General features: G+C 41.3%; 1 long non-coding RNA gene across 1 annotated transcript; it reads left to right on the top strand.

Moving 5' to 3' along the window:
- The first annotated feature begins 712 nt into the window (after window positions 1-712).
- On the top strand, window positions 713-14,673 carry LOC141986561 (uncharacterized). Its single transcript, XR_012639317.1, has 3 exons — window positions 713-1,216; window positions 12,337-12,441; window positions 13,622-14,673. It is a non-coding gene; the product is annotated as an uncharacterized LOC141986561 (long non-coding RNA).
- Window positions 14,674-20,055: the final 5,382 nt, after the last annotated feature.

Here is a 20,055-nt window from a genome sequence, read left to right as displayed (position 1 = left end):
ACTCCTTGCTTAGATTTAAACATAACATTTTATTGAGGTTTTCAAAACACACCCAAGAGATTGAGGGAATAAGAAAAAAGAGAAGACCCCTAAATAACTGATTTCTTTGTTATTATTACACTTACGCTATTTCCTTATTGAGATAAAAACTAGTAAGGGAGAAGAGGAGAATGCTAAATATGTCATGGCTGTGTTTTCGTAATGTACAGGTGGTTTGGCGATTCAGTTTTCCAGTATATTGAAGACTAGAAATATGGCTAAATCTGCAAGGAGTCGTATGCAACAATGGGGTTTGGAATGAATCAAAGGGAGGGAGAAATCTGAACCCTATCCAGATCCAGATTTTGTAGGTGTCCTTTATCTTTAGATTGTGTCAAATCAAACCTCCCAGCTGCCAACGCACACACATACACACACAAAATTTTGAGGTGTTCAAAATCCAGATCTGGATCCAAAATTTGTGGTTTGGACCAATAGCTAATCTAAGGAAAGAACCAAAGTGAGACATTAGATTTAGAACTGGAAAACAAACAACAATCACTTAAAAATAAAATATTGTAATGAAGCTACAAGCTCATTTTTAGACACCTTTGTTCCCCTCCAGCTGATCTAGCCAGTGGAGGGCACTATTACCCAATCCAACATCTAGCAAATAGAGGGCTCTGTCATGCCAAGCAAACAGGAAAAGGAAGTACATCCTGAGGTCAGAGGGGGACAAGGCACAAAGACTCAGAGTTTGCATGTGATCGGGAGCAGCAAGCCAGAGGCAGCAACCTGGGAGCTGGCTGCATAGGGAAGCCTGGGCCACAAGCAACCTAGGACTAAAAAGCTGAGAGATGGGCAGAGAAGCAGCAACGTTGCTGACAGGAGGCCAGAAGGAACCACAGCAGAGTAGCCTGCAAGCAAGAGCAATGGGAGCAACAGCATGCGTGCAGCAGGAGGGTCTTCCAATGATAAATTTGTGACCTTTCTGCACTTGTGTTGGTCTGTGCACAAGGGCTGGGTTAGAAAATGTTGAGTTGCTATTTTAACAATAAAAAGAAAAGGAGAACTTGTGGCACCTTAGAGACTAACAAATTTATTTGAGTATAAGCTTTCGTGAGCTACAGCTCACTTCATCGGATGCATTCAGTGGAAAATACAGTGGGGAGATTTATATACACAGAGAACATGAAACAATGGGTGTTACCATACACACTGTAACGAGAGTGATCAGGTAAGGTGAGCTATTACCAGCAGGAGAGCTGGGGGGGGGGTAGGGGGGGAACCTTTTGTAGTGATAATCAAGGTGGGCCATTTCCAGCAGTTGACAAGAACGTCAGAAGAACGGGGGGGGGGGGGGGGATAAACATGGGGAAATAGTTTTACTTTGTGTAATGACACATCTACTCCCAGTCTTTATTCAAGCCTAAGTTAATTGAATCCAGTTTGCAAATTAATTCCAATTCAGCAGTCTCTCACTGGAGTCTGTTTTTGAAGTTTTTTTGTTGAAGAATTGCAACTTTTAGGTCTGTAATAGAGCTGAGATATTTACTAGAGCTACCTGAAACTAGAGGGTGCAAAGGAACCATGTGCTACACCACGTGTAGAACTGGTGTGGGAACTCGGGGTGTTTGGAGCACCTATCATGCTTGCCTCTGAGCTAATGGTCAAGAATTGTTTGATGAAACCGTTTACTTCAAAAAAATGCCAATTACTCAGAACCAAACCTTTGTGCAGAAACATCACTTTAGGGGGAAAAATTGGGGCACTTTCTCAGGTACAGGATGGAATTTCGGGGGGGAAGCCACCCAGTGGTTAGGGCACTCACCTGGGATGTAAGACACCCAGGTTCAAGTTCCTGTTCTGCCTAATTAAGAGCAGGTGCCCTAAGCAGCGGGCTACTGGCTATCCCAGAGTAAGCGGGTCTCTCTCTCTCAAAAATGTCCAAAGGTCTCCATTTTACGCCAGTGTAAAAAGGGGAGGGGGAATTAAATCTTGAAAATTCTCATGGTCCAGAAAAACAGTTCCCAGCCCAACTTTACTCATGGCATACTGAGCATGCTAAGGGGGATCTGGTCTGCCACAACACTCACAGTGATACTCTGCAATGGGATGGATCATAATATAATGAAAATGGAGTAATTACAAGCTGTGAAAATTCTGTAATACCAATACAATCTGATTTAGAGATGCTTCTGACAGTGCAACAATACAGCATGAATGGCCTGGGAAGAGCCAATCTGTACTATTGACTGTCTCTTTGCCACTCAAAGTTCATCCCAGATTTTACACCTGGCTCGTTGCATGCTGGGAGTGGACTTTGGAGAATTTAGATAGTACTAAGATACTACCCATTCTAAGTAAAGAGAATGGTATAGATATGATAAATGTTAAGATATCCCCTCCTGTGATAAGCATCTGATTTTTAATGGTGCCCATTTATGCCACATCTAGTCGGGGCCATTGAGCTCACATAGCATTTGAGGGTCTTATCTTCCAGAGGAAACCATAATACCAGTGCCAGCCCTGTTACCAAAACAAATTGGCCAGTCATCAGAGAACAACTCCAATAGCCAACAAAAGAGCTGCTAGGGTAAAATTGGGGGTGGGTTGACAGCTAAAGAGAGGGGTTCCTTTGCATTGAGAACGATGAACTATTTCCAGTATTATTTGGGGGCTGATTTTGCAGTGCCAATGGAATAGGTTTGCTGCCAGGTATCTGACAACACTGTCACCAACTTTACTCCTTTGATCGTCATCTGTGGGTAATAACACCAATCCTATTTCCCACCAGCAAATACCCTTCCGCTAAGATAGGGTGGCCAACTCTCCAGGATTGTCCTGGAATATCCAGGAATTAAAGATTAATCTTTAATTAAAGATCATGCCATGTGATGAAACCTCCAGGAATACATCCAGCCAAAATTGGCAACCCTATACTAAGCTCACAGGTACCAATTCAAACATCTCTGTGCTAGACTGCTGATCTACAAAACACTTCTATTGACAGTTTTATTTAGGATAGGCAGGGTAACAGTACAGCAGAATTAAGAATCAAACATGGTTTACTGCCCTGATTTTTTTCCCTTACCTTAAATCTCCCAATTTTGGGGCACCTGGAGCAGCCTTCTTTCATTCTGAAGGCTTTTAGTTTCATGTTAGAGGGATCATTTCTCTCAAATTCTCTATTAGCTTTCTGATTGAACTTTAATTTATTCACCGTAGTCTTTACACCATTGTTTTCTGCATCTTGTACCATACGTTCAGTTAAAGAGAAGGGCAACAAAAATGATTAAAGGACTGGAACAGCTTCCACATGTGAGGAGAGATTAAAAAGACTGGGACCGTTCAGCTTTGAAAAGAGATGACTAAGGGGTGATATGACAGAGGTCTATAAAATCATGACTGGTGTGGAGAAGGTGAATAAGGAAGTATTATTTGCTCTTTCACATAACACAAGAACCAAGGGGTCAATGAAATGAATAGACAGCAGGTTTAAAACAAACATAAGGAAGTATCCCTTAACACAGTGCACTGTCAACCTGTGGTTCTTGTTGCCAGGAGATGTTGTGAAGGCCAAAACTATAACTTGTTAAAAAAAAAAAGAGAGAGAATTAGATAAGAACAGTGGCTATTAGACAAGATGGTCAGGGACGCAACTCCATACTCTGAGTGTCCCTAAGCCTCTGACTGCCAGATACTCTGACTGGAAGATAGTGGATGGATCACTTGATAATTGCCCTGCTTTGTTCATTCATTTTGAAGCATCTGGCATTGGCCAGTGTTGGAAGACAGGATACTTGGTTAGATGGACCATTGGTCTGACCAACATGGCCATTCTTACATTCTTTGCTGCCTATTCTTGTTATGCTTTAGAACCTCTTAGGATATGGTTTGTGAAAAACATGCTCTGCAAAAATATATCTGCATTGTATCTAAATCTACCTAGTCTTTAAAGCCTAAAGAACTTTAACATTTATTTAAAATCAATTTGCATACCAAGGAGCATTCCCCCTATCATTTTGTTTTCTCACTGAGCACACCATAGAAGCACAATGAGTTCCAGAAAACAGAAAGGAATTTATTCTTGATCTGCCGCTGCCACAAAGTTAAGAGGGGCCCAGAAGCCTGGGTTTTGGGTATGGAGGGGTTGTTTGGGATTACTGACATGAGTGAGGACTACGCAGCAAGAAGAAAGGTTTGCACGTGTGAGCCCTTAGGAAGAAGGTATAAAAAGTGGGGGGCGGGGGGGAAGGGTGTTGGGTTTTTTGGTCAGAGTTACTCTCCAGAATCTGTGAAAAGCAAGTATTTTGAAATCAAATATAGCAGGTTTCTAGACATGAACTCTGAATCCAGATCTAAACTCCTTAAACGTTTGTGGGAGTTTGGATCCAGTTTGGAACTAACCTAAGTTAGAAAGTATTCATATCTGGGGTTCTAGTTCAGGTCCAGCTCTTCTCTCAGATAGCCAGACTTTCCATTTTGAAACTTTCAACCCCCATGAACCAACCATTAAACCAATAAAATTGAAAAGTACCAAAATGTTTTGATCAACAGAATCTGAATAGGATGCAGAGTGTGGAATTGCTCAGCTTATTTCAAAATGAATATAAATGTAAAATCCAGAATTCTACATTATGATTTTTTTATTATATGGGTCAAACAAACCATAGACTTTTTATAAGTCAAATAAAAGACTCTGTGCTTCAAAGCAGAAATAAATCTAATCATTTGGAAGCTAGTTTTTATTAAGGTTTCTGGGAGGAAAAGCCCCCAGGACACAGTACCTCAGCTGGGTCCCTGTAGCTCTCACTACTGGCAGCATTTTAGATGGTTCAATTTGGAATGTTTGCCATGGTGTGAACGTCTTAAAAATACTAGTATTTCAGGCTTGGCTTTTTTTCTTTAAAAAAAAAAAAACAGTTTGTACTTCAACTATTATATTTTAAATATTATAAGATGTCATTGGATTTTTAAAAGGCTTTGGTATAAGAGTCTTTTACAGTATATTCTTTTCCTCTGGCACCACCATTTTTATTAATACATATATATGCTGCATACATGCAAAGAGCCAGATCAGAACAACCTAATTTGGCTTGAAATTTTCATCGTGTTGGACTTAAAAGTAGCCTCAGATACGGTACGCATGTAGCTGCTATTAAGTTTGGTTACTGCTTAAAGATGTGAAGAGCCCAGACCTGCAAAAAGCCACACATTAACCAGGTCTGACTGTACTTCCTCCCTTGCCTTGTGGCGTATACAATATTTATGATTATGCATTGTAAGTAAATGTCAAAGAAGTTTGTGCAGCTCTAAGTAGCACAAAAATTTATTCTGGGTGATTCATTCATTGAGTCAGTCAGTCATGCATACATTCATTCATTCATAAGTAATACTGTACTCAGCTTCAACATGCAACAAAGACTTACTTCCCTGGTGCCTTTTGATGTTTATTGAGCAAACATGATAAACTAGAAGTCCTATTTCTATCTTTCCCAGTATTTTTAAAGAAACAGCACTGCCGCAGCAGCCAATAAATAAATGCCAAGAAAATACACATTATCCCTGTAGCAAATATTCCTTTAAATAAATGATTTTATAATTTTAAAAATAATAAAGGTGAGTGAGAGACTGATCCCAGATCTAGTACCCAAGGATGCCCTCAAACTGGAGGAGATGGATAGAGATTTTGGTGCAAACTAAAAGGTGTTTTACCAGACCAAAATGGAGATTTGCTCCAAAGGACTGCAGTCCTTCTACACAAAGAGAGGGTCACATGAGTATGTACATATATAAGCATATAATGTAATTATTGTGAGTGATACAAACTAAAAAAGTAATCAGAGAAACCTGTAGCACTGGGTTTGCAAAACCTCACTATCCTTATAACTACTCATAAGAGGTTCTGCCTGCAGCCTTATCCCTTTAGGTTCCCCTGAGTCTGTGAAAAAGGAGCTGTGTTTATGGGCAAGTCTCCGGTCTCTTACTGCCATGTCTTGCCACAATAAGCCTACAAAGATAGACAGCATAGGCCTACCACCTCTTTAGTCTTTACATAACTAAGAGAAAAGGCATTCCAGCTCATCTTAGCTTAAGAACTCCCACCCTAAAGCCAGGCACAGCAGGATTGGATTGTGTCCTAACACCATATTGCTTCCCTGAGACCACTTTCTTTTCCTCATTGATGATGTCATAAGCCTAATACTGTCCATGAAATACGTGAACTACCACACTATGCAGCAACGCATAGGATGCTGAAGACTGCAGAGAGAGTTTGAGTATGAAGAACAGTGGTGATACAGCACAGCTTCACTCCTCCCTCCCCATCTTGAGAGCAGAAGGTGGAAGTGGGGGGGGGAGGTATTCATTCTAAGGGGAGAGAGATTGGCACACCATTTACCCCATTTCTAGATGGAGTTTGAGATAGGACATGCCCCAGATAGGAAAACCAACCTCAACTCCTCAAGTGAGCCAGGATTCTGTGATATTTTATCCTGTTGACTTAGGCAAGAGAAGAGGAACTAAGAGGTGGAGCAGGGGGCTGGGAGTTACATATTCTGGGATACAAGAACTCTGGGGTGTCACAAGTATAAAATCGTCGGTAGACGTATTTTCATTAGTCACAAAGGAGGCAGCTCAGTATTTTTCCCTGTTTTCTCTGCTTCAGATTTCAAAGCCATACACTGTGTATCCTTAAACATAATTTAACGGCTCATGTTTCAATCTTAAAGAATTTCATGGCTTTGAAATTCCTTTGAAGTTAGGAGACAAAGTATAATTTTTTTTTCAATTTTGCTTTGTTAACTTTGTCATTTTTTCCCCTAAAGCAGTTCTTAAGTTTACCCTATATTATTGTGCTCTTTTATATTCTCTTATCGGACATCCTTACAAAAAGATATACATATTCTTGTTGTAGATGAGAATGTTTTGACATAGCCTATTGAATTTAAGAACTTTTAAGAGAGTGACTTGAAAAATGTCTACTTACATTTCTATACCTTTCTTCTCTTTAATTAGATTTTCAAAGTAACTGCAGGTTTTTGCTCTTCATTTTCCCTTGTCTTGTCCTCATTTATTTCTCTTTGAGGGTTTACACCAGAGGTGCATATATGTTGTCCATATTTTCCTTGTGGTTTGTTAGTTTTGAAAATAATAATAAATTCTTGCATCTCACACATTAAGGTATTGTATGACCATCTTCTCCACTTAGCAATGTATTCATGGTTTTTGACAATTTATAATCTATGTAAAGAATAACAAACACCGTGCACATGTGTTGTCAGGCATAATGACATATTAATATGGTGGGCTGGGTATTTTTAATCAAAATTATTATTCGATTAAATATTTTTTTAAGTGTCTGCTTAATCTGGAAAAAAATTGTAAGAAATAAAAGTCCAAAATCTAAACTATTTAGATTAAGCTATCACTCCAGAGTACATAATAGGAATAGTTCAGTTTCTTCATGTCCCCATAGGCCTCTGTGGGCCAGGATCCTCAGCCAGACTACAACTCTCATGATTCAGTGTGGCCACAGACTCCCTAAATGCAACTGGTTCCCCTCATCAGGGAACCTAGCCTACGCAGGAAAATGGACACATGAAGCACCGAAACAGCAAATTGCATGAGGCACTGCAGTGGCATTTCCTCATCAAAATATTTCAGTTTTTTTTTTTTTTTCAGTGAAAAGTTCAACTTTTCTATAGAAAATTTAGATTTAAAATAAAATCATTTCTCTATTTTTTTCCTGGGGGGAGCTCACTTTCCAAGCAGCTCTATTAGTTATTTCACTACATGTACAGGATCTGATCCTGCAGACACTTAATACCAAGTGTACAACTTACTCCTCTGAGTTGTCCCACTTCAGTAAAATAGGAAACTCTCCAAATACGACATTACATCTGCTAGTACCATAAGAGTTTGCAGGATCAGATCTGTAGTTTGTTTTTAAATATTTGAATACTGGATTTGGGTGCACAGGAAATGCAAGACATGGCCCACACCTGTTGTTACAAAGGCATATTAAATTGTAAACATGAGTTATCTGCAAGGGCTCAACTCCCAAACTGATACACGAGGGGAATAAAGGGAATAGCAGTGTGTCGGGGGGCGGGGGGGAGCGGAAATTGAGGGACAGGGTAAGAGAAAGATGAGCCTTACAACATGCCCTAAAAGCTACCAAGAAGGGACTCCCGTGGGCCCCTTCAGAATGAAGATCTACAGCCCAGGGTGTTCTCAGCAAAGACAACCCTGCCCCCTGAGTGCTTCTAGGGACGAGCATTTCATCCATCATAGTTGGTCATAATTGCTAGTCCAAGATGTAGAACAAAAGGCAATTGGTGTAGTACACAGGACCAGTTAACTAAACAATTCAACAACAGTATTATACAATACGTAATGAGAATTTTGTACCAGAAAACTTAATTACCTATTACATGTATTTTATATAATATGTACCTCTTCTACTTCATGCACACACAGAATACCTCTTTGGCCAGAATACTGGAAACCTGTCCACTTGTCTGTATAACCAGATACATTTCTACAATTAGAGCATGGAAAAAATGTATATACACTTTTTCCTGGTTAAACTGTATTTGTTAAATAAATATTAACAGTACATCACTGAACTAACTTTAACTGCCCATGCAATCAAAGCTCTACAAACTGACACAGATAACATTACTGTGCAATACAGGATGGACACTGTGTGGGCATATCTTAGCAATGACAAAAGCCCTAGTGGTCTTCTCAAGTGCCCATTACTGTCCAGGGTTGCCAGGCTTAGCTTAGTTTTACCCCACTCAAATGAAGGAGAAGAGAGAGTGTTCAGTCTTGGGCGAAAGAATAAGACACCATTCAGACCAAACCTTGGACTAGACACTGTCCTCTATTAGCCTAGTGAAGTTGGCAAATCCTGAGCCATAGTTCAAGTTTGAGCCACCAAAAGAAGTTATAAAAACAGCAATGGGACAGGGTGCACATGGCAATATAACCACATGGATAAAATGTGAAACCAAATTAGATATTAAAAGAAATGTGGAATCTGAATCCTTTATCTATGGTTTGTTAGCTTCAATTTAATTAAATTCAATTTAGTTATTTTTACATTCATTTAATGTATTGTTTGGTTGTATGAGCAATAATCTACAAACCAAATAATATTTGTATTGTAAAGTGTCTTTTCAAATGGATGATCATTATGATAAGGTGATATGCAAAATAAATGTTGTATTGATAAAACAGTTATTTTTTAGGTTTTTATATAAAAAGTTTATTTTTGAATATTTCTCTTGTTCTGTCCACTGACTGTGTGCCTAAACCAGGAGTTAACAGCTCTGGTCCTCCGTGATCTCCAACCATCCAGGTTTTTGTTCCAACCAGCAAATAATTCTTTTTATTAAAATCCACTGGTTTGCATTGTATATAGAATTCTCACGTGCCCTAGACTTTAGTATGAATTAGGACATTTAAGTGTTTCATATGCAATATTAAGCAGTGTACATTTTAAAACACACTATTAAGTGCTGGGTGGATTCAAAACCTGTATACTATTGGATGTTGGTAAGGACGAAAGATGTGAGTCCCTGTCTTAAGCAGGCAGCTAGGTCCTCCTCTCTCCATGTAGTGAGCTAACACAGCACCTGGAAAGTCTCACTCTTTGCCCTTGAATCTCACTCTTTGGGGCTGTAAATCTTACTCTTAAGGACAGCCCTTGGCATTTCTGCAGTTAAAATGAAGCAAAATGAGTTCAAATAGAGATGGCCCATGCTGTTTTGTGGGGTGTTTGTGTGTCAGCAGCCTACAGCAACCCAGTCGGGTATTCTGTTTAAACCTAGCTTCCAGAGAGAAACCAGACCACATGTGCCATGAATGGGAAACAGGAGAGGCCTATGCAAAAAATCATCCCTCTCTGCAAGGTACTTATGGCTTTCCATTAGATGGTGCTTGTCCTAGCGACTGTTTTTAAGCAATCTGAGAGCAACAAGGATCAGTGGAATAGCTTGAAAAACTCTAAAGCAGGATGAGTAGACTACAGAGGACTGACAGAAGCCTCTCATCACATTTAGGGAAATATATACTGTGAACATACTGGATGCAAATGTTTCAGTTCTTGGCAGGTCCAAGTATTATTTCAGTTCTATTAGTAGAAGATATCTCTGTGCATTTCAGGGGGGGAGTTTATCAGATTTTGGGGCACTACGCATCTGTCAAAATGCTTTGCTTTGATTATCACATTCTGTTTTTACTACTAGAAGTGTCTTTTAATTCAGCTGTCACAAAAGTATTTTTGAGCATTTCTGGAATACCTTCAGGGTAAGAACCATTGCTCTGTGCAGGGGCTATTCAGGCCACTGGTAAAGAACTCCTTACAAATGCTCACATGCACCCAAAAACCTAATTCAATACTCCTGTGAGAAGGAAACACCTCCCCAATGTCCCTGCAAACATGGCTAAAAAAAATTCTCCTCAGCCCCAAAGTTGGCAGTTGAACTGATATTCTTTGCATATTGGAAATAATCATCATACTTCAGCACCTAATCCAATCTCTGCCCTAACAGAGGTAGTGTCCTAGTCATTCTGTACTCTGTTTTCCACTGTGGATTTTGCCAGTAGCTCCAGGAAAAGTCAATTCTAAATACTGATGATCCTTGAGAACAGTTTTACGGGTGATATGCAGAGCTTCTAAAAAGAATTGCACCATAACTAATGTTTCTCTGAGATCTAAATGCCTATTCAGTCATTTAAGCAAACCTTGTAAGACTATCTGGTGATTCACAATAATGTTGTGGATGAGGTCCGAGATGGAATAAAACCTGCAGCTCACTGGATCTTAACTGAGTTGGCTCTACAGTACTAATGAGACTGAAAACTCATTTTTGCAACTTAAGTCAACAGCTATAACTCTGGATACAAAAAAATAAAGAGATCTGTTTGCCAAAGTACAACACAATTTAATATTAAGGAATTAACAATTGTTTGCTTTTTGAGAAGGAATAAAAAGTTTGTTTTAAAGAATAGGGAAGCATGTTCAGTATTATTTTAACATGCCAAATTCAGCCCTGATTTAAGCAGGTATTCCCCCCAGCTGAAACTGTGCCTGCTTCCATTAGTGCCATGCTTGGCTCAACAACTTCATTTTCTTATATTTTGCCATACGTTTGGCAGTTACTATTGAGGCTTTGCTGCATTTTTTTAAAGTTGATTGAGCAAACTACTGCAGGTTCCTTCGCTCTCTGGTACCCATGTTAACCTGTCCCTCAACCCTCCCTCTACAATCAGAAAAATTCAGCAGAGCTCTTAACAAAATTAATTACATTTCATTATTGCTTTCACAAATGTAGAAGGCTTCTGGTTCTCTGTTTCTTGTGCCAATCAGTGTAGAAAAGCGAAGATAAAATTACTTTAATGTAACTGGTTCAAAAACATCTCAACACAAAGTGGCTGATAACTTCCCTTCCAAGATCACACAGCGTCTTTCTTTGTTGCTTTTCACATTTTCATTACAACATTATATAATCAAATCATCTTTTATTTTGGTCATATGCAGATTCAGAGTGGACTCTTCCTGGATAGCTTTGAGGAAACTCTTATTCAGCAGGATGTAACTCTTCCTTGAGATGACAAGTTATTTATACAGAAATTTTTCATCAAATGAAGCCTGCTTTATTTGCTGCCAAATATATGGAAAGCGAGAAGGGAAGTCTGGCCTCAGTGGCTCCTAGGAGACTGAAAGTAGCGAATAGCAGGAAAATATACACACTATAAAACTGCTATTTAAACAATAGTTTTTCAAGAGTATCCTGATGTGATTTAGAGGTGCAAGTTAACAGGACAGTCAACAGCTCTCATTTGGGGCTGGTTTATGTATGCTACTTTGAGGGTGGCAATTAATAGACTTTAAGGCCAGAAGGGATCACTGTAATTGTCTAGTCTGATGTCCTGCATAACAATGCGGCACTTCTCTGAAGTGATTTCTGCTTCAAGTCCAAAAGCTGTTGAAACAAAGCATAAATTTTAGAAAAAGATCCAATTTTGATTTAAAGATTTCCAGAGATCAAGAATACACCACAACTCTTGGTAAGTTATTCCAATGGTACCTTTACTGTTAAAATGTACACTATTTCTACTCTGAATTTATCTTCAGTCATTGAATTTTGTTGTACCTTTGTCTGCTAGATAGAAGAGCCTATCTAGCAGACAAAGGTATATTATTAGCTTCCATTCCCCATGTAGATCCTTATACACTTATCAAGTCATGCCTTAGCCTTTTCTTTGTAAAGATAAATAGACTGAGCTCCTTGAATCTATCACTGTAAGGTATGTTTTCCAATCATTTAATCATTCTTGCAGCTCTTCTCTGAACCCTCTCCAATTTATCAACATCCTTCTTGAACTGCAGACAGCAGAACTGGACACAGTATTCCCACTACAGTCGCACTAGTACCAGTTATAAAGGTAATATCACCTTCCTACTCCTACTCGGTATTGCCCTGTTTATGCATCCATTTTTGTCCAATGTCATATTGGGAGTTCATATTCAGCAGATTTTCCTGGGAAGCAGTGACTCTGAAAAAGACGAGAGTCATAGTGGATAGAGTACCCCATCCTGTAAATATGGCCTACATTCATGGTTCCTAGGTATATGACCTTATGTTTAGTCATATTGATACACTGTTTAACAGTGTACAAAACTACTCCATTACCACGCAAGATATGAAGTGAAAAATACTGTATTCGTTAGCTTGCACCAGGCTTTAAAGGTATATTTTTACTTCACAAAAAAACTGTTAGGCTGAAAATATAATGAAAAGTAAATGTTTAAAAAATTACCTAAGTATTTTCCTCTTTATAGATTTTTAGCTATTTTTAAAAAGTTTGTATATTGCTTGACTACTAACTCAAACAAGTCTCTCTCTTATGTGGCAACACTAAATATTTAAAGTGCTGCTGACTGCAGATTCTGAAAGCAAACACCTGCAGGCTACAGCTCAGACAGATCATTGGGAACCAAAAATGTAGAATGATTTTGCTCTCTTGGGCCATGTGTACACTACCAATTTGTGTCAGCAAAAGTGATGTCAACACCCAAAAGTCAACACAATAAAAATCTCAATTTCATGTTTACACTTGCTCCCTCTGTCAGCAGATCGCATTCACAGTGGGAGCACCACCACTGAGAGTGTGAGCAATGTACTGTGGGTACCTGTCCCACAGTCCTTCTGTCACTAGGTGTTGTGGGATGATGTAGCAGATCACAGTGCATCTTGGGACAGTGCTAAATGTCCCGTGATGCATTGCTTTCTGTCCCAGCACTCCAGGGGCTTCCGACTTTCTTTTGCGGCATTTTTTCAATGGTCCTTCTTTGCTGTGCACCCCAGCATCTTTGTGAGAAGGAATGGATCCCGCACTGCTCTCCTGTGTTCTGTTAACTGTCATGAAGACATCACAGATGGCAGTGCAGTTAATCGTGAATTTCCTAACTGAAGAAGACTCGCAGGCATCCAACATTCTGCATGATATGGATAGGAGCAACTTTAGATTGCTTTTGGCATTCACAGAGCAGGTGCAGAGGGTAGACCGTTGCTTTTGGGCTCATGAAACAAGCACTGAATGGTGGAATTGTATCTTCATGCAGGTGTGGGATGATGAGCAGCAGCTACAGAACATTTGGATGCGGAAAGCCACCTTCCTGGAACTGTGCGTGGAGCTTGTCCCAGACCTGCAGCGCAAGGACACCAGAATGAGAACTGCCCTCTCGGTAGAGAAGTGTGTGGCAATTGCTATGTGGAAGCTGGCAACTCCAGATCGCTACTGGTCAGTCACGAATCAATTTGGAATGGGGAAGTCGACCGTGGGGCTGCGTTAATGCAAGTGTGCAGGGAAATAAATCGTATCCTGCTACAAAGGACTGTGACTATGGGAAATGTGCATGAAATAGTGGACGGCTTTGAAGAAGTGGGTTTCCCTAACCATGGAGGAGTGATAGATGGCACACATATTCCAGTTTTGGCACAGACCACCTTGCAACGGAGTACATTAATAGGAAGGGGTACTTCTCCATGGTGTTGCTGGCGCTTGTGGATCACCATGGACGTTTCATTGACATCAGCGCAGGGTGGTCTGGGAAGGTGCATGACGCATGCATATTCAAGAACACTGGCCTGTACAGAAAGCTGCAAGCAGGGACTTTCTTTCCTAACCAGAAGATTATAGTGGGGGGAGGGGGGGAGTGTTGAAATGCCCATAGTGATCCTGTGTACCCTTTACAGGCATGGCAAATGAAACTTTACACAGGAGACCTGGACAGCAGTAAGGAGCGGTTCAACCACAGGCTCAGTAGGTGCCAGCTGACATGTGCCTTTGACAGATTAAAGGCGCACAGGCAATGCCTTTAGGGCAGGTTGGACCTCACCAAGGATAATATTCATATGGTCATAGCTGCATGCTGTACGTTGCATAATCTCTGTGAAGCTAAGGGTGAAAGGTTTGCTCAGGGGTGGAGTGCTGAGGCAGACCCCTTGTCCGCTGATTTTGAGCAGCCAGATACCAGGGCTGTCAGAGGAGAGTTATTCGAATCAGTGAGGCTTTGAGGCAGCACTTTGACAATGACCACCAATAACATATCTCTGTCTGAGTTGCTTCAATGTTACATGACATGTAGTTTTCCTAGGAGGCAATGGTGACAGTTGGGGCCTTATATTCCTGTAATAAAGTGATTAAAATGCCTGTGCATGTATTGGCAGTGCCTGCAATCTCACCTTGTTGAAAAAAAAAATAAAGATGATTTACCATTATAAAAGTTTGTTTTTATTGCACGAGGAACAGCACACACAGATGCTTGGCAGGAAAGGAGGAACCAGGGAAGGGCAGACTGTCACAGCTGTGTGTAGGTCCAGCTATCATTATGAAAGCTGTCTGAGGGGGGAGAGTGAAAGGGAATCCGAGAATTCCCGGACGGTGGAAAGGAATGTGCGGGCGGAGTTTGGGGGGTGGAGGGGGACATGGAAAAGAGTTCTGAATGTGCTACAGTGGAGGTTGAGCACTAATCTTTCGGCATTATTAAGGCCTTCAGCATCTGCGTTTGTTCCTCCATTACTTTAATCATCCGCTCAGTAGTGTCCTAAACAAACACATGATTCTCTTTTCTGTCCTGCTGTTTAGCTTCCCAGCGCTCCTTTCGTTCCCTTTTTTCTGCATTGGAGCACTGCAGGACCTCTCAGAACATCTCTTCTTTGCTGCATCTTGGGTGCTCTCTTATCTGGCGGAGATGCTCGGCTGGGGTGCGTGGGGTGTTCCTGAAAGCCACATCTGTTGAAGCACAGGGGACAATGCACAGAAGCGGGGTTGTTAATTTCATGAGTAGGATTGAAACATTTCTATTAAATGCATCTTTTGCAACATTGTCATCTCTTTTTCCACTGACCCTAGCCAGGCACATATCTCTGCGAACACCCAAAGGATGGTGAGTGCTGACAGGGGTGGTCCACATGGGAAAAAGAGTTCACACTCTTTGCAAGGGTCGTGGTGCAGCATTCTAGGGAACAAATTCTAAAATTCTCCCACACTTTTCCACAGGTGGAGGAAATTCTAGCAGACATCTCACTGCTAAGGGTAAGCAGGGAAACAAGGGTACATCTACTCCATGATTGTGGCTTCCGCCCTGCTCCCTATGCTGGTTGCCTATGTGCCACTTTGATCTCTGCACAAGTGATTGCCGAATGGCACAGAAAAGTTTTCTACAATGGGGAAAGGAACCTTCAGCAGAGGATTACCGAGTACCTCCAGGAAATATTCCTGGAGAGCTCTCTGAAGGATTCCCCTTAAGATCGCAGCATGCATTAACACCCTGTTCTGCCATACTGATAAGCTACACAGGGAAATGTCCAGCTCACAGAAACACAGCCATCCTCCCACACTTCTATGCCCTGAACTCACCTCTGCACTACACAAGCCACAGCCACTTACTAGGAGTCTCATCTCCTGCTTCTTGCTCACCGGAGAGCAACCGCTGAGACTGGCCAGACACCTCTGGAGTGGAGAACAGTTCCTGGCTGCCTGCCCCACCGGGTGATCCCACCGGGAGCTGCACATCCTCATGTAACTCCACCTCTTCAGCAATAACTTTGTCCTCTGGGTTAGGTCCTCTTTCCACCACCTCCGTGTCCTCCAAAGTATCCACGGGGCTTGGTGATGGAGGTGGGGTGGCCCCCGAGGATGGCATCCAATTCCTTATGGAACCATCAGGTCTTAGGTGAAGCACTTGAGCGACGGTTTGCCTCCCTCACCTTATGGTATGCCTGCCTTAGCTCCTTTATCTTCGATCTGCATTGCAGCATGTTGTGATCATAGCCCTTATTGCACAAGCCTCGAGAAATCTGCCCATAGGTATCCCAATTCCTACGGCTCAAGCACAGCTGGGACTGCACAGCCTCCACTCCCCATATACTGAGCAGATCCAACAACTCTGCAGTGGTTCAAGCAGGAAAGCGTTTGCTGCAATAACCTGCCATGGTCACCTGGGAAGATGCGATGAGACCTCTCCCTGCCGAGGAAACAGGAAATGGAATTTCAAAAATTCCTGGGGCCTCTAAGGGGGAGGGGCAGATGGTTGTTTACCTAGCTGCAGGGAAGTGGAGTTCAAACTGCTGAGCAGAGCGGTAAGGATTGGCCTTGTGGAACACCTCCTGGAGGCCAATTAAAGCGATGAAATGAAGCATGGTGTCTATACTTGCACTTTGTCGATAAAAATGTAGAGGAAAAAGACGTAAATCTCTCGTGAGGGTGAATGTATTTTGTCACCAAAACCGGGCATTTTCCCCATCAAGAGTCGCCTCGCAGTGTGTATGCACTCACTGTTTGGGTCGACAAATGGCAGTTTTGGTGACAAAACTTGGTAACGTAGATAAGGCCGGTCTTATAAGCCACCAGACCAGACTGTGACAACACTCCAGGTTAAACAGTGATGGCCCTTATCACTACTGCCAACTAACGGAGATTCTCAAGTAGTGAAAGACTGTGTTTGGGAAGCCTGAGTTTCCCTTAAATTCTATCCTTCATGATGCCTGTATGTATGTGCATTTGTTACAACCTCCAAGAAGTAATTCACAACTGTGACACATTATGTTGCTCTCTTCACCTCAAAAATGTTGACATCGGACATTATACCTCCCCCCTGTGTTGGCTAGGTCCATGCCATAATATTTGGCCAATGCCATAATATTATTAGTCTTAATTTGATCTAAGTAATTGCCACCTATAATCAGTCTAAACAACAGTCTATTATACAGAATTTTAAACAAACAGTTGCAGGTTTAGTTAGTTTATGATGGCATTACTCACCCAACAGACATTTGAACCTGATTAGTAGAGATTGCACTGACTTCCATCGTCACCACTGATCACAGATTAACACCCAGAACTAGCCCCATGCTCTCAAGTATTTTTAAAATAATTGGCTGTAAAAGTCACATCAGCAACACATGAAGATTGATGAAAATTTTCCTCTGAATTTACATAATTTTCTTTAAGAAGGACCTTTTTAGGGCCTGGAGCATTTACATTATAATAGAAGAATGACCATACTGAGTCAGACTAATAGTCCACCTAGCCTGGTATCCTGACAGTGCTGAATGTTAGATGCTTCAAATGACAAGAACAGAGCAATCATCAAGTAATCCACCCCTGTCATATAATACCAGCATCTGGCAGTCAAAGGCTTGCGAGCATGGGATTACATCCCTGACCATCTTGGCCAATAATAATTGATGGACCTATCTCATGAATTTATCTAATTCTTTTTTCAACCCAGTTATAGTTTTGGCCTTCGCAACATCCCCTGGCAATGAGATTCACAGGTTGTCTGTGTGCGGTGAAGTAGTACTTGTGTTTTAAGCCTGCTGCCTATTAATTTCATCGGGTGACCTCTGCTTCTTGTATTACGTGAAGGGATAAATAACATTTCGTTGTTCACTTTCTCCACACCAGTCATGATTTTATAGCTTTTTATAGCACAGAGGATAAGTGCTTCTGGAAGAGGATAAACTATGAGCACATGAGTCCCATCAATGGCCTTTGCACAGTTTGGAAACCCCATTCTCTCAAAGCCAGCAAATTATTTCAGGAAGAGGTTTAATGCCTGTAAACCATATGCCTGGTTGCCTCAGAAATTTTATCCACAGTCTACTTTCCAACATCAAACTGGTTTGCAACAGACCTGTAGCAATCTGGGGTAGTCAGCTTCCAGACACTATAGCAACCTGGACCAGCAAGGGTGGCCTCATGCATGTTTTTATGCAGTAGGGTCAGGACAAGTTGCTCACAAAGCTCCAGGAATGTAGCTTTTTCATGTGAAAGTTCTGGCTCCACTGCAGGTCATCCCAGGTCTGCATGATGAGGAGAACCACTAACTTACAGGTGACATACTCTGTATCCCCTGTACAAACTCCCTGTTCTTATTTTCTTCACACTTTCAGTGCACTTCTGTGTCCTCTTATGGTCTTTTATTGACCTAATGCTTGCTTCCTTGGGTGTGTTACAAACTTTTAAAAAATTAATCAAACACATAAAAAGCAAATTAAGAGCAAATACATACAATGTATGACACTAAAGAAGAATTAAAATCACTGAAACGTTTTTGAGAAACCAACCAAGGAAATGGAAAGCAGCCCCTTTTTTCTGGGGAAGATAGGCTCAAATATCACCAGAAATCAGAAAAGAATAGAGGAGAGGTGAAAATATACTTGTGCCTAGAGCCAAATGTTTGGTTTCTTGGCGAATTTGTCACGTAAAAGCTGGCTTGAAGAGCATTTCTGCTGAATTAAATGCTATGTCATGACATTTTGAAAAGCGAGGTGAGCATTACTTAAAAAATTCCACTGCTACTGAGGTCAACATCTAGCCAGCTGGACTTTGGCATAACTGCTTTTAGAAACAAACACATATTCTCTTTACATCCTTCTAAGCAGCATTCCTGATTTAAACAAAATAAAAAGTTCAAAAGACTCAAAGTTATAACTATAAATCATGCTCAATGGAAAGCTTTTGTTCAATCTGCATGTGTTAGACTGGAGGAATGGCTTGTGGCATTTGAAGTCTATAATAATTTGCAGAAAAGGATTTTCACAACAGAAGTCACAAGAATTAAAACTCAAATGCCTTATGAATAGGAACCCTGATATTGTTCACCATTGTAACTTGTCAGCCTTAAAAACATATTTTTTAAATGTAAAACCTGAAACAAAGTACATTATCTTTCTTTTCCTCAGGGGCAATGCAAATACATATACCTATTCCAAAGATACAAAAGACACACAATGCCCATGGACCTACCTGAAAGCAACTACAAAAGGGAAAGTGCTATAAATATTTGATCAGCACTTTCTATCCTTTTTAAAAGGCAAGGGCCAGATCATGCCCCTCAGTCTGTGCATGGTGGGAACCCCTGACAAACAGAGAGTGAAGGAGAGCTCAGAATCGGTGGGAGGGATGCCCAATGGCAGATAGAAAGAGTGGAAGGATTCTTTTTTCTGACCCTCCTGCCAATCCTAGGGGAAGTTAAAACCAAGATGAGTTGCTGGTTCTGCAGTTTCATTGGAGCAATAGTATCAAGTAAATGAAGGGGCCCACATGGGCCAGAGCTGGTATGGAGGCACAAAACTTTCATGCACCTAACCCTGGTCTCTCCCATGGATCCCTTGTAATCATGCAGATTTGGGAGCAAGGCAGCGGTCTATTCCACAAAGAATGACATGGCAAGATCTCGGTGAGGGAATTCTCAGAGAAATTTCCATGAGCAGAGCTTCCTCCTGTAGTTTTTTCCACAGAGTATTCTACTCACTGCAGGTGGCACCCCCTCCTAGCCATTCTGGGGATGAGTGCTGTGTGTGGCCAATGCCCCTTCTTGCGGTTGCATTCCATCTCTTTCTCAGCCTGTGGCCCCTCTCTTGCTCCATGAACCAGTGTTTTCTTTGTGACGCAGCCCTCCAGCCAGGTCACAGTGTGGTCTCCCCTTCCGGGGTAAGGCATGTGTATCAAAGTTGCTGTTATGAGCAGTCTCAGGCAGTCCTCCCA

The sequence above is a fragment of the Natator depressus genome, chromosome 1 (assembly GCF_965152275.1).
Source record: "Natator depressus isolate rNatDep1 chromosome 1, rNatDep2.hap1, whole genome shotgun sequence".
Lineage (NCBI taxonomy): Eukaryota > Metazoa > Chordata > Testudines > Cheloniidae > Natator > Natator depressus.
This window is presented reverse-complemented; position numbering and strand designations above follow the sequence as displayed.